This window comes from Lactuca virosa, chromosome 4 (assembly GCF_052849685.1).
Source record: "Lactuca virosa cultivar CGN04683 chromosome 4, Lactuca_virosa_CGN04683_v6, whole genome shotgun sequence".
Classification (NCBI taxonomy): Eukaryota; Viridiplantae; Streptophyta; class Magnoliopsida; order Asterales; family Asteraceae; genus Lactuca; species Lactuca virosa.
In genome coordinates this window covers 2,631,813-2,648,567 of record NC_136429.1, presented here as the reverse complement: position 1 = coordinate 2,648,567, position 16,755 = coordinate 2,631,813, and positions in this window count along the sequence as shown.

The window sequence follows — 16,755 nt, the reverse complement described above, 5'->3', positions numbered from 1 at the left end:
CACCATTGATCCATTCTTGTGTTCTTTACTTGATTAAATACTGTTTTTCTGTTTGGAATCTATCGATCTACAACTCAAATATTCCAACAATATGTGATTGACTTGTGATTTTCATGTGAATTACATGTGATTCATATTTATTTTCATCAAATTGCCATGATAATATTGTAACACCTTTTCTAGAGCTGACATCAACTAATTCTTAGGAGTCATGTAATGAGAACTTATATATAAAGCAATAACAATTATACATTTCATGGAACATAAACTTTCAAGCTATGTAATTGAAAGTTATTTATTTAAATTATGAGATTTTACCTAAGGGTGTTTCGTTAGGAAAGGTGCAAGTCAAAACCTTCAACAAAGCCGACATTTTCCGCTGGAATTCACGGCCCGAAAAAATTACTCATCCAATTCTTTAATTAGAAAAGAAGATAAAATAAACATAAACACAAATTATCTTGCATCAGCCAATCAAATCAATAAGAATTAACCTATCTCACGATTAATAGATCCACCAATGTCTCATGTCAAATTTCACTCAAAACTTCAAAAAAAATCTCAAATTTTGTTACATGGATGAAATATATGATTTTTGTGTACTTTCAAATTGCATGACAATAATAAAACACCAAATGGATCACAATCTCTTTCAGAAATGTACTTCTGTAATGAAAAAAATAAGATTAATGGATCATGGAATATTTTTCTATAACAAAATAGCACAAAAAGGTTATAGTTCTTTACCAACGTAATGGTTTCCTAATTTTTATGTAACCAAAGATTCAACTTTTTTACTTTCCAATACAACACCAACTTAGAAATATATATATATATATATATATATATATATATATATATATATATATATATATATATATATATATATATATATATATATAAGAGCACCAAGACCAATTACAACTGCCTAAACTGGAAAAGTATGTATTTTTTATTCCAATTCCAAATTGAAAAAAAAGTAAATAAAAGAAAAATGCTTGCAAAAGTTCTTACTGTTGTTCCAAATGATGTCATTCTTTCAAGATATAAAGAGATGAGCATATATCTAGATATTTTTCCAAAATGATAAGAACTTGCTAAATATCCATGATCAACATTTTAATAATTGCTTTAATCTATTACATCAAAAAACCAAAGCAAGATCAGATTTTGTTGGACAACATAGTACTTGAGTTTCTTTATACTCTCCATAGCCATCAAATGAATACATGCATGTTTTTACTGGATGCAGTTTAAAATCATATTGTGGTGCACGAATATGGCTCTCTCCTCCTACATTTCTCAAAATATAACCAAAAAAATTGTTTAGAATCCAAAATTGGAATTGGTTTATCATTCATGAAGTCAAAGTGAAGTTAACCTTTGATATTTCTCATTGAGGCATTTCATCGAATATGTTGAGTGCAAACAAATATCAATATTTTTCAATAGCACATTTGTCTATTTTTATACCTACAATCAACACAATGATTTAACTCTTTTTTAAAAACATATTGACTAAACAGGTTCAACTTAACGATTAGGCAAAAACAATTCATAAAGGTCAAACAAAGGTCAGGAATCAACAATAGAAACAGATGATACCTAACTTTTGATCGACAAGGGATCATCTTCTCCATTCAGGTCTTCAATCCACAGTGAAGGCCAAGATGAAGTCGGCGATTACGGTGTCCTCCGGGGAACGAATTGATGGAGGATAAAACGATTCAAAATCAAAGCATCTTCAGTGGAGTTTTTTCTATGAAGAACGTGAGATCAAGGAGTTCAGCAACAATAATACTTCGATCATTGGGGGATTTCAGATTTCATATAGATTGATGATCGATGATGATAGTTTGATGGATTGGGATCTGGAAATCGATGATAAATGTGGGTTCGTCGTTTATCTTCACCGTATTCGTGTGAGTAGAAGCAATTTCAGAATTGAAAACATGAAATTGGATGAAGGATTTGAGGCAATTCGACGGAGGTGAGTCGTCAGAGGATGGATCGTAGGTTTGAGCGAGAGAGGAAAACCGGGAGCAGAGAGAGAGATGATCCATGAAATACATTCATCTCTCTCTCTCTATCTCTCTCTCTCTCTATCTTTCTCTCTCTCTATATATATATATATATATATATATATATATATATATATATATATATATATATATACTAGGTGTAAGACCCATGAAATACATGGGTTAATTAAAAAAAATTAAATATAAAAGTTTAAATATTTAAGAACTTTGGATTTATAAGAAAAGTAATGAATTATTAAAATTGATTTTCTTTTAAATTTAAATAAATAAACAAAATAAACTAAGGAGCTTTAACTTAGGAATTTTAAATAAAAAGGTAATTCCATTAATGAAATTGATATTCATTTATTATTACATTGATTGTAATTATTTAAATTAAAGTATTATGTAAAATTTATTAAAACAGAAAAACTCATAAAATGACACGTGGAAAAGAAATTAATTCAAAATAACCATAAAATGACATTTGACAAATTGAATGAGTGTGACATGTGGTAAAAATACCTTCATTTATTAGAGTATTAGAGTGTATATATATATATATATATATATATATATATATATATATATATATATATATATATATATATATATATATATATATATATATATATGGAAAAGTTCGATAGAGAACCATAATTATTGGTTCTCCAAGGAACCAAATATTTTTTTCAAGTTCTAGAGCTTATTCTTTATCCAAAAAAAAAAAAACTAAAAATATCTAAATTCATAACTTAACATTGTGAATGTTAAATATATTTTTCGGATTCACCGTGCGAATTTAGATTCACATTGTGAATTTTCAAATATTCACATTGTAAATTTGACGAAAAAAAAATTATCGAATTTAATATCATTGGAAAAAGGATAAAAAGTTATGAATTTCTGTATTTTTAGTTTTTTTTTTTTGATAAAAAATAAGTTCTAAAACTTGAAAAAAAGATTGGTTCATATTGCATTGTATGTGTTTGATAAAATGCCTATGAGAACTTTTGTGTGTTTCATTGTGCGGACTTTGCTATTGGAAGTTGTGTTTGGTTAGTATTTAGATATTGTGTGTCTGGATACTCATTATTATTTTTTGTTCAGGTCATTTTACAGACAGTAAAACACAACAAAGTAGACTCCTCCTCTTGCTCGCTTTTGTTTATGTCTTTATATCAAGGAAAAACTAACATTTCTCTTCACTAATTACCACGTCTGGTTAAATAATGATTAAATTTCCGTTAGTTAATGTTTATCATTAACTATAACCTCTCAAAGGGTGATGGGAATTTCAAGATATTGTCTCTTTGAATCACTAATATTGTAGTAATAGGAAATGAAACATTTTTCGTATAGTACATTGCTACTTTTTACATTTAGTTTTTTATAATTAAACCATAGTTTTTTTTCAACAACCTTATTTACATGGGGTTTGTAGTATGGTTCATGTGGATGAAATTAATCTTACTGTCATCTATAATGACAGAAGACAGGACAATTTGGTGTTGTGTGCACAATGCACCAATCTATTAGCTACCCATACAGTTACTAATTCTTTAGGGACTAATAAGGTAGCTTGACCTGCCACTTTATTTTATATAATTATTTTTAATCTATATGGTCTTTCCACAAAACACTAAAATGGTATGAAATATTACTTATGAGATAGTTTATTTAAAAAAGTTTTTTCATGAGGCTGTAAATAATTTTTTTCATGTGTTGTTGCAACCAACATTATTAATAAACGAACAGGAAAATGTCTTGGGGACGAATATTATTATGCAAACTATGGTGGATGACATTGAATATCTATGTTCAGAATCTTTGGCTCAAGTGTGTGGTATTTCTTACGGTCTCTTCTTTTTTCATAAATTTATTTTATACATATGATTAAGAGAGTTAGGGGTAGTTTGGTAAATAATCACGTTTGCTAAAAAATTAGATTTTTATTGAATTTTTTTTTATATTTTGGTTTACATGTTGTTGGATTAAAGTTGGAGGGAAGTATTTCAACTATGGAAATATTGTTATAAAAAATCTAATGCAGGAAGGAGGAAAATGGTAACTATGTAGTTAAGAGCAAAAGAGTCAGAATGCTTAATTTGATAAGTGGCATGATAGATTTATTGTGTCTTTTTTTCAAGCCTATCCAATGAACCAAAGTCCATTATTGTTCTTGGTGGTGGTAAGTGGACAAAGATAGAAAAAAAAGCTTGGCATTTTGGAAGACATGATAAAAGAAAAGGTTGGCTGAAGAAACATGAATGTTGTATAGCCAAGGTGATGGTCAATACTAACTTTTGTCTAACAAAATGAGTAAATTGAGATGACAAAGAATCTTTCATTTTCTGCAAAAGCTTTCATTTTCTGCAAAAGAATTCGAAAACTATTGAGAAAATTTTCCTTATAATTATGCATAATTTATTGTAGTTTATGAATCAGCATTGCCTTAATTCTGAATACTTGAAAGTTCCTGAGATGTACACTTAAAATGTATCCTTTTTCCTTTCTACTTCAGAACTTTATACATTCGGCTAAATGTAAGAAATAGCAACGCTCTGTCGTCTATTTGTATAATATAACATCCAACTTTCATATTACTCTATAACACCATTAAAATTTCAGTTTCTTTTTGATTCAGAACTTTACTCCATTTCATATTTATCAAATATATCATCCAACTTTCATATTACGATTGTTGTATTTTAATAGTTACTTGGTTAAAATAAACTTTATTTGTTTGAGTATGCTAAATTGAAATTGTTAAAAATCCTATTAAACTAAACAGAATAAACTAAAACCCACATATTAACAATGTTTGAAAACTATTAGTTGAGTTTTTTTTTTTTTTTGTAGTACTTTTACATTTCTTTTGTGGCCAACCATTGAACTAACAAAAACAAACAAGTAGCAACCTTGTGTGTCTTCAATAAGATTACATGGTACAAACAACTATATAAAAACGTTAATTAATTTATACGAAGAATTGTAAAATAACATTATTTTTAAATTATATGTTCATTAGACTTTGAGATATTATTTTTATAATCCAAAAATACTTTTTTCCAATAAATTTCATCTGGGACCTACATATCATTAGAAGCTAATGAAACCCAAACATGTATATCTAAAATTTTGAATCGAGAAGATATATAAAAACTTAGTATATCCTTTTGTTGACATTTAATATTCTTTTTTGTCTATAAAATAATTTTATACATACCAACCGTGGTTTCCACAGGTTATAACCTAGAATATATATATATATATATATATATATATATATATATATATATATATATATATATATATAGGGAAGGGTTATTTGGAAAACAAAAAAACCCTAAAAAAATCCCAAAAATTATAAAAATGCATAAAAAAAATACCTAGAGATCACAAAACTTTTTTTTGACATTTTTTATGAAAAAACCGCAGGTTTTTAAAGAAATTCGCTGAAAAAAAAATTTGAAAAAAAACTTTTTTTTTATAAAAAATAAATAAAAAAAAATTGATTTTTTTTTCAGCGAATTTTAATAAAAAGCTGCGATTTTTTATAAAAAAAATTCAAAAAAACTTTTGTGATCTCTAAGTATTTTTTTTATGTATTTTTATGATTTGTAGGGTTTTTTGTTTTCCATAGAACCTAAACCTATATATATATATATATATATATATATATATATATATATATATATATATATATATATATATATATATATATATATATATATATATATATATATATATATATAGGCTTAGGTTCATGTGAAACGACCTAATTTTGTGAGACCGTGAGACGCAATCCTAGCCACTCACTTTGTAGATAAAAAAACATTTTTAAAATGCAAAATAATTGAAAATTTTCGAAATTTTTTTTTCAAATATTATTTTCGGAATTTATATTTTCGAAAAAAAATAAAAAAAATACCAAAAAAAATACATTTTTTTTTACATATTTTAGTAGAATATTAGAATATTCTACATATGTGACAAATCTAATACAATATTCTAACATTCTAAAAATCACATTAGAATATTTACAGTGTAATATTCTATTAGAATATTTCACGTATTTTAAAAAAAAATGTAATTTTTTTTTATTATTTTTATTTTTTTTAGGTAATTAAAGTTCCGAAAATAATATTTAAAAAAGGAATTTTTGGATTTTTCCTTTTATTTTGCATTTTAAAATTATTTTTAGATTTGGTCTCACGGTCTACAATATTAGCATGGTCTCAAATGAACCTGAACATATATATATATATATATATATATATATATATATATATATATATATATATATATATATATATATATATGGTGAGGGTCAATAGAGAACCATAATTAACCAAGGAACCAATCTTTTTTTCAACTTTTAGAACTTATTTTTTATCAAAAAAAAAACTAAAAATACAGAAATTCATAACTTTTTATCCTTTTTCCAATGATATCAAATTCGATTTTTTTTACGTCAAATTACAATGTGAATCTTTGAAAATTCACAATGTGAATCCGAAAAATAATTTTCACATTCACAATGTTAATATATGAATTTAGATATTTTTACATTTTTTTTCGATAAAGAATAAACTCCAGAAATTGAAAAAAAGATTTGGTTTCTTTAAGAACCAATAATTATGGTTCTCTATTTATATATATATATATATATATATATATATATATATATATATATATATATATATATATATATATATATATATATATATATAGAAATTAAATATCCTCCTACTTTTTGTTCCTACACATCCTCCTACCCAATGAAATAGTGACATGTGTAACATTTAATGACCATTTAATTATATTTTAATATATTAATATGACACATGTCATCATTTAATTAGGTAGGAGGATTTGTAGGAACAAAAATAGGAGGATATTTAATTTCATATATATATATATATATATATATATATATATATATATATATATATATATATATATATATATAGGTAAGTTCAATTGAAAAAATAAAAAAGGTTGAGAATGGGGGAATCGTTCTCAGCCACTCATTTATTTTTTCAACAAAAACCTTTGTTGTACCAGCGAAAATGAATAAGGAATACACATGTGTTTCCGACGGTACGCCTAAGTGTTTTGCGGCAAATAAATGTGTGGCTGAGAATGATTCCCCCATTCTCAACCTTTTTTTTTTCTCAATTGAACTCTTCTCTCTCTCTCTCTATATATATATATATATATATATATATATATATATATATATATATATATATATATATATATATATATATATATATATATATATATATATATATATATATATATATATAGACACGCTTTTAGTTAAGTCTTACGTTGCATGTGAGCAATATTTGAGTTAAAATTAGCCTCGTTCACGTGACAATTGTCTCCTTCAAATGCTTTCCGCCGTATTCTTCTAACCATAAATCGTAACAAGCATGTCTTTTGCAGGTTTGTTCATATGCCACGTTTATGCCTTTATTTGTTTATTTAATCTTTTTCTGTTCAATCATAAAAAAAGATGATCGAAACGTTTTAGCTCGTCTTCATAATTTTTATACTTCAATTAGTAACATACGCCGAGAATAATGGCCGTGAAGAGTTGGTGAAACCTTTTTTAAGACTAACTTGCATTTTTAAAATGATACCCAAGTTAGTAAGCCACGAAACTTGTGAAAATACTCTATTTTTTTTATAATACAGACTGTATGTTTAATATTCAAAAATTAAATATAATCTTTTTATGTAGTAGTTGCTAAATGTATATATCACTACTAGAAAAAAACCATTTACCTACGGAAAAAAAATCCGTAGGATATTAACTACGAAATACCAATGGATTAGCCACGAAAGGATTTACCCTGAATTACTTACAAACTATCAATAGACCAATGACAAAAATATATTCTCTAGGTGACCCGTTCGTATTCCGTAGGAATTTACCTAAGGAATTGTGACGAAAATTAGGAAAACTCTAACTTTATAATCGAGTTTAATATGTTGTAGGCCTTATGTAGGTAGTTACCCACAGATTACCTTCGGAAGTGAAAAAAAGCATGAGTTTTTTTCATTGTCGTAGGTAATCCTTAGCCAATTGTTTTCCTTCCCCTCTCTTTTATTATTGTGATTATTATTATTAATTATTTTATTATTATGTTGTTATTCTTTATTATTATTATTCATTAATTCATTTACTATAATTCTTATTCTTATTCTTATTATTATTCATCACTTTTATTATTATTATTATTATTATTATTATTATTATTATTATTATGTGTTTGTGTTGATGTATATGTATTTATATATATGTGTATATATGTATGCATTAATGGATTTTCTAGGTTACATACTACTAGAAAAACAGCCTTTTACGACGCGCAAACAATGACATGCTGCGATTTACGATACGCAAAAGCATGCACCCTAAAAATAATGTCATCTCTTCTAAAATTTGAAGGAAAGAGGACACGCATTTGTGCGTGCCCTGAAATTAGTGTCAGAAAAGAAAAAAATACAAACACGGAGGACGCTTATCTTAAATGTGTGTCCTCTTCAAATGTCGCTTTATAATTTTTTTTGTTTTGCTTAAACGCGCGTTTTTAAAAGGGGAAAAAGAAATCGTCTGAAATTCTAAAATTTTGAAGAACCCCGCATCTACCCTCTCTCCTCAGTATCTCCCTTCATTCACTCCTTCCTTCTCTCTGTAAACCCTAAGCCATCGCCATCGCCACCGCCACCGCCATTGAACCTTAAAAACTCAATCCACACTTCACCTTCATTCACTCAATTCGGCCCTTTAATTTTAGCAAACCCACCAGAACCCTAGGTCTTGCCTTTTATGCTTTCACATCCTTCCTTCCCTAGTCGTATGTTATTCTGAATCCTTATTTCTTTTCTCTATCACGAACGCACCTCTATCGCATCGCTCTGCTCACTGTCGTCGTCTTAGGCTCTTACGCCTCCATCGTGGTCTCTGTGCTCATCGTATCATCATGCATGCTACCTCTTCTCGTCGTTCTGCTCCTTGACCCAACGCAGGTAATATCATCAGTACTCCCTTACCGGTCAACTTGTTCTTATTCCCTTCTTTTTTTGTTTGTCTGATTCCATCTTGATATCAATTTTCTAACCGCCCCACTATTCCAGATGGCCTCCGTTATGTTATCAGGTTACATTCATGTAGAATGGAAGTAGATTATGGTTATGGTGTGCCTTTATTAGGTTTAAAATCTTTGTTTGTGCTTCAACCTGTTCAGATTGCAATATATGAGATGCAATTTGGCTTGTCATTGGTCCTTTAAAACAGCCTACGTGATTAGTTTTTGGACAGAGTTGGGCAGAAAGATATTGATGTTTTTTTGGTAATATATAAATATTTGATCACATTTGTCAAAACAATATTATTGACATAATTGGTCTGTTGATTATTGATACTGACTTCATGAATGACAGGGGACATTTTATTCGTTTATGAGGTTCCCTAGGGGCATATCGGGAAAAGATGAATCTTGTGTAGACGAGAGTTTCCATGCTAAACTTTCATCCTTTGATAAAGCCTTCCCTACTTACATGGGGGAAGCTGTCATGGCCATGGTGGAAGGAGTTGGCTTCAAAGGAAGTATCTGTTGAAAGTGAAAATGTAAGATAGAAGCATTCTTCTTGCTAACATTTGTTAATTCAATTGTACTAATGGAAGAAGTTGCTTCTTGTAGAAAAATACTGATGAAGAGGATGAAATGTTAGAGAAAGATTGGAGTCTACTACTGGAATCCTCATTGAATGACATGGTCAATGTCTATACTATAGTATTTGGCTCGACAGATCTCCTTCAACATGTCAGTTGACTTATTTGACTTTTTCTTCTATATATTCTTCATTTTCTTCATCTAGTTCTAATTGTTGTTGCTTTTATTCATGTTGGATTTGTTCAAGTAGCTGATTCTGATAGGCTAGGTTCTTTCTCAGACTCGTATGCCATGGATACAAGAGTAATTAAAGGTGATTGTTTTTTCGGATTATAGGGTTTCCTTTTTAAGATACACAATTACAAATCTCATATTATTATTACTATTTTCAGATATGGAGGGCTTATTATGTTTGAATTTGGACTCCAAGCTTATTCCAGAACATGTACTACGCCTTTCCTTGGAGCATGATCGGAAATTAGTGTCATCTCATCTACCAAACAATTCTTACAATTTCTAAAGGGTCTTGTGTTCTATTTCATCACTCTTGATGGGAAGGATCTGGAATCTGTAAGATTCATTGCCATCTTTTATTGCTAGTATCCGCTTTCACTGTTTGTGTATCCATACAATATTTACCTTCTTACCCTTAGTCCTTTTCAATGTGGGCTCACTTTTTTTTTCTTATGGGACTTGGGTATTGTTATTGTGGTATAAGATAAAAGGCTTTTGTGTTTGTTAGTGAATGTATCTTGCTTTGGATTTACATTTACTATCAATAACATGACCATTGCTTTGTTTTCTAGGGTTTGTCTCGTTTACGTTGGCTTCTAGAATCTACCTTGAAGTTTTCACTAAACTCTTCGTCAAGGCCTCCAACCGATTTCTCTCCTTATCAAAAAATCCCATGGGTTCTTGAAGCTTGGACCTGTGTCAATAATGGTCAGTGCAACTTTCTCCCATAAGAGGCAAGTCTAATTCCCTTAAAAGTTAAAATACCTAATTTATATGCTTATAAATCTTCTTACAGCGCATGCAAGCATTTCTAGTACTGTTCTTGAAATGTGGTTTAATTGGCACACATCTTTTTGGAAGCATCACTCAAATCGTGAGAAGGTATGCATCGGTGCATTGAAGTTTATAAATGAAAAAGGGCAATTTAGTAATTTGTGCAGGCAGTTACTTTTTGTTGTACTTGTTTGTCAATGTGATGTAGAAAATTTCGAGCCAACATGGCAATGCAGATCTAGTACCTGATATGCTTTTTCAACCTGTGGCAACACTGGCTCTAGACAAGATTCTGTAAGGAACTACTATATACAAAGATTGTTTAGAGTTATTAGTCTCAGTTGGTAGTTCTTTCTCGTTACCACATTTAATTTATTAAATCTTTTTTTTAATGAAGGGGGAATCCAATTGGCATCAATGATCTTAATGCACAACAATCATCATATGAAGCTTATGCACTTGTATCATTTTACAACAAGGTACAGACCACTGCTCTTATATCTTTTCTTCTGTCCTATTCCTTAAGTAGTAACAACCTTTTTCTTGGATTTTATAGATTATGAAAATCATGACTGAAAGTACTCAACTTCTTGAAATTGGTAAGTGGGAAAATTACAAGAATAAATGTGCATCCCATTAGTCTCAACAATGTGCATCCCATTAATCAGAACATTCAGAAGATTAATTTTTTTGCATTCCCTAAATCTTTATACTAATACTGTATTATAATTATAATGAAAATGTTGGATAATGTTAATCAAGTTTACATCCTATTTTATTACAAGAATGGAGCAAGGCGATCTTCGAAAACAATGGAGTTGGGAACCAAGGATGGCTGAAAGTTTAATCCTTTTGCTTGTTGATCCTGATGATGTAAATACTAAATACTAAATACTAAATATTTCCTTTCAAAGTCATTAATTATGTAATATTATTATATGAATTGGTTTTGATAATTCTATCATTTTCTTTTTGCAGAATGCAAGGCAAGTTGGTAGGCGTATTCTTGAACAAGTTTAAAATACACGTGACCTTCTTTCCTGTTTGCAGTTTTGTGTTCATGTTCAGCTTCAATATCAGCTGTATTTCTAGGGCTCAGACATGCTTGCGAATTGGTATTGTTCTTTCTATTAGTCATTTATTTATTTGAACATGTCACTCAAATTTCTGAATTGTCTTATGTTTTGGTTTTCTTTTCCGCTTCTGTTGGATTGGGTGCTACAAAGATTTCAAAGTCTACATCATTTCTTTTTTGTACTATGCAAGATACTTACAAAAGGGGTACAATCTAGCAAAATTGAGGGTAGTAGTAATTTAAAGTTCTCATCTCAAGGGGGATTTTTACAGCAGTCTACATTTGAATCCATGGATGCTAATATTGATGGAAACTTGTCAAAGTTCAGTTCTGAAAATTGGAAAAAGTTTGGTTATATATATATATATATATATATATATATATATATATATATATATACACACAATAATTAATGTTTGATTAATTTCCAATAATAGCCCCCAACAGTTTTGAGGCCCTCGGATGCTGACTCTTTGTTTCATATAGTATTTTAAAGAATGTTGACTCTTTGTTGACTGATTGTTGTTTTTTGTGCAGAAGGGTACTTTATGCTCTGATACTAGTATTGGTCAAGGGGGTACTTTTGCATGGAAGATGCTTCAATACACACTTGCTTACAACAATGTACCCAAACTAAGGAAATAGGAAAAGACACAACGGAAATTGGAAACGTTTCAGAGCTTCTTCAGACAGCTTAATGATGGGTTACTGAAACAAGAAGGCGCCCCTTTTTAGCAATGTAGTATTAGGTTATATAGTTAGGGAAAACCTCTTAATAATAATGTACAATCAGATCCCTTTAATATCAATGTATTACAATTTTTTGACATGATGTTATTGGATGAAATTGATTGTTTTGGTATATATAATTTTTCTATATTTCTGTATTATGCGTAAAAGAGTATTGTAAAGGCACGTCATATATGCATATTGTAAATGGTTGCTGAAGTTTATGACACACAAATGCGTGTCATCTTCATTTATGACAGGGGCTATAATGATACGCAATGCGTGTCCTAAACGCGCGTCGTAAGGTTACGACACGCAAATGCATGTCGTCTTCCTTTATCACAGGGCCTTCCTTGATACGCACTGCGTGTCGTAAATGAGCGTCGTAAATGTGTGTCGTAACTGCGCGTCGTAAATGTGTGTCGTCTGTAGACGACGCGCAAAAGCATTTCGTCTCTCGTTATGACATGGCCTTCCTTGACACGCATTTGCGCGCCGCCTGAGCATTTTACGACATGCATTGTGCGTCGTAAAAGGCTGTTTTTCTAGTAGTGACAATTAAACTTAATCAAACATGATTTGTACAACGAAATTTTACATATACATTTATGGGCACATACAACCTAGAAATCTATGGTTTTTCTCATAATAGCAATATAATTTGATAAGCCCTAAATAATCTATGTAAATAAAAAATCACAAAGAGTGAAACACATATCTTTTGCTATAATCGAATATAGCAACCTACTTTCAAGAACCCTTCTTTGGAATGTCGTACCCAATAATGTGGAAGCCTGTAATCCGTCACACCCAGAACCTAGGAAACTGTGACATCCCCATTTTTCCCGGTCAGAAAAGACCGATTTAATTATGGTTATTTCATTTCAGAGTATCCTTTTTAATGAATTATAAGTTGGACTTTGTTCCAAATAATGTGATAATATTATTACCAAGCATTTCTAAAGAAATGTGTTTCATTAAATTCGAGATGTCATCCTCACTATAAAAACATAAGCATAACGAAAATATTACAGGCCTTAGGGGCTGTTTGGCTAGATTTGAATTTTTAAGAGCTGGATTTTTAAGAAGTCTGAATTTATATGGGGGTCTGAAATTTTAAGATCTGAATTTTCAAATGTTGTTTGGTTGAAACCTCTAAATTGCACTGTTGAATTATAAAAATGACCATTTTACCCTTCTGTGTTATTTTTTGCTGAATTTAACGTTTTTGTTTATAAAATAACCAAATCAACTTCTTGAATAATTATAAAAAAATATACAAACACCCTATAAAATTCAGATTAAACATAAATGAAAATTAAACATAAATCAAAATCAAACATAAAACTATCATTTCTTCATTATACCCAAAGCAACTCATTGCTATAATACAAGAAAATCAAGATTTCATAACACTATCATTTCTTCATTATACTCAAAACAATTAAAAGCTCCAACTCAAGAGCTTCATGATTCTTTCAACTATAAAAAACGTTACAACATGATTAAACTCCATGTATAACCTAAAACATATCTAAAAAGTAAAAGTCTTCTCTTCTTTTGTCAGTTTTCACTTATTTCCCAAAATACCCTTTCTGTGTGAACTACAATTTCTTTACTTCAATCCACAACAAATCTGATGTTAATGAACTCCCTAAGCGTGTGGGGTATGAAATCATCTCCACTAATAGACACCACCTGTTCAATATTTCATCAAACAAAACAACAAAGCATATGACTTCATCTGCAAAACCTTATCATATTTTAGAAAAAAGAACAAGCAAAAAGCATATGATTTCATCCACATTATCACATTCAGATTTCATCAAGCAAACAATAAACATCTGATTTCAGCAATATTATCAGATTTCATATTTTATCAGCAAAAATATCACAACATTGTTAAATTACAGAAGAAGAAAGAACAAATATATAAATATTTATGGACTATAGTCGAATTCAGGGCAAAAAAATGATATATGAACTTATAACCGAATTCAGGGGATAAAGAAAAAAGAACAAATGGATAAAGAAGAGAAGATTTTTACTTTTTAGATATGTTTTAGGTTATACATGGAGTTTAAAATAGATTCTCAATAAATACCCTTTCTGTGTGAACTACAATTTATTTACTTCAATCCACAACAAATCTGATGTTAATGAACTCCCTAAGCGTGTGGCGTATGAAATCATCTCCACTAATAGACACCACCTGTTCAAGATTTCATCAAACAAAACAACAAAGCATATGACTTCATCAGCAAAACCTTATCATATTTCAAAAAAAAGAACAAGCAAAAAGCATATGATTTCATCCACATTATCACATTCAGATTTCATCAAGCAAACAATAAACATCTGATTTCAGCAATATTATCAGATTTCATATTTTATCAGCAAAAATATCACAACATTGTTAAATTACAGAAGAAGAAAGAACAAATATATAAATATTTATGGACTATAGTCGAATTCAGGGCAAAAAAATGATATATGAACTTATAACCGAATTCAGGGGATAAAGAAAAAAGAACAAATGGATAAAGAAGAGAAGATTTTTACTTTTTAGATATGTTTTAGGTTATACATGGAGTTTAAAATAGATTCTCAATAAATACCCTTTCTGTGTGAACTACAATTTATTTACTTCAATCCACAACAAATCTGATGTTAATGAACTCCCTAAGCGTGTGGCGTATGAAATCATCTCCACTAATAGACACCACCTGTTCAAGATTTCATCAAACAAAACAACAAAGCATATGACTTCATCAGCAAAACCTTATCATATTTCAAAAAAAAGAACAAGCAAAAAGCATATGATTTCATCCACATTATCACATTCAGATTTCATCAAGCAAACAATAAACATCTGATTTCAGCAATATTATCAGATTTCATATTTTATCAGCAAAAATATCACAACATTGTTAAATTACAGAAGAAGAAAGAACAAATATATAAATATTTATGGACTATAGTCGAATTCAGGGCAAAAAAATGATATATGAACTTATAACCGAATTCAGGGGATAAAGAAAAAAGAACAAATGCATGTATTTATTGAGAATCTATTTTAGGCTGTATTTCATATATTTAAAATCAAACTAATAGAATCAGATATCAAGAACTCACCATGAGGAAGGACAGACGTCGAGGGATGTAGCAGGCGGATGAGAACGGAGAACCGAAGACAAAATCCTCTCAGCTTTTTGACTTACCTGAAACGAGATGAAGAAATCGACGTATGTGTAGGGAATGGTTTTTTAGGGGGGGGGGAGAAAACCTTACCTGCAATAGTCAAAGTTGATAACGGAGGCGTCCAAACGGGAAGCAACTTCATCAATCGCGGTGGGAAGCACACCAGCGATTATTGCAGATCGAGAGGTAGAAGAAAGGGGATGAGGGTCGATAAAGGAAAAAAGAAGCGGCTGAAATTTTATTAGGGCAAGACCAGACGCGTCTTTTTTTTTTAATTCAGATGTAATATTACATCTGAAACTTTAAGAGGGTTTTAAAGAATTAAGATACTTTTTTTCATACCCTTCCAAACACTCTGAATCTTAAAAATTTAGATATTGTCTCTTAATTTTTCAATTAAGAGGCTATCAAACAACCCCTTACAATAGTTTATTACATTATGGTCTACAATTATCCATAAACCACTCCCCATCCTTGGGCCTTCATGTCGCTACCTGTGATTCAAAGAAACTGAATGGGTAAGACTTGGGAGTCTGATGATCACATAGAGTTTTCAACCCACAATAATTAAGTTATTTAATATTATACATATATATATATATATATATATATATATATATATATATATATATATATATATATATATATATTTCACATCAAATAATTTACCCGATTACCCATTCCCGTTATTCTCACCTCTAGCTACTGATCATAAAATACCGATCTCAAGGGACCTATGCTAAGGATCATCATCATCAGCATGTAGACAATACTGCTTAGTGGATTCCCTTAGCAATATGTATCATTAAGGCAACCATGGGGGGATAGAGCACATCATTGAACTTATGGTTCACTACACCTGCAGGTTGCGAGCCTGCTAGCGTTCCAGTGGACTGTCTAGAATAGTCTGTAGTCGTCATATATACTCTGCCAGATGACTGGTTCATCAAAAGTCAAATCCTCTCATCACCCATTACTACCCAACATATTGTATATAAATATTTAAGAAAATACATATATGATTAAC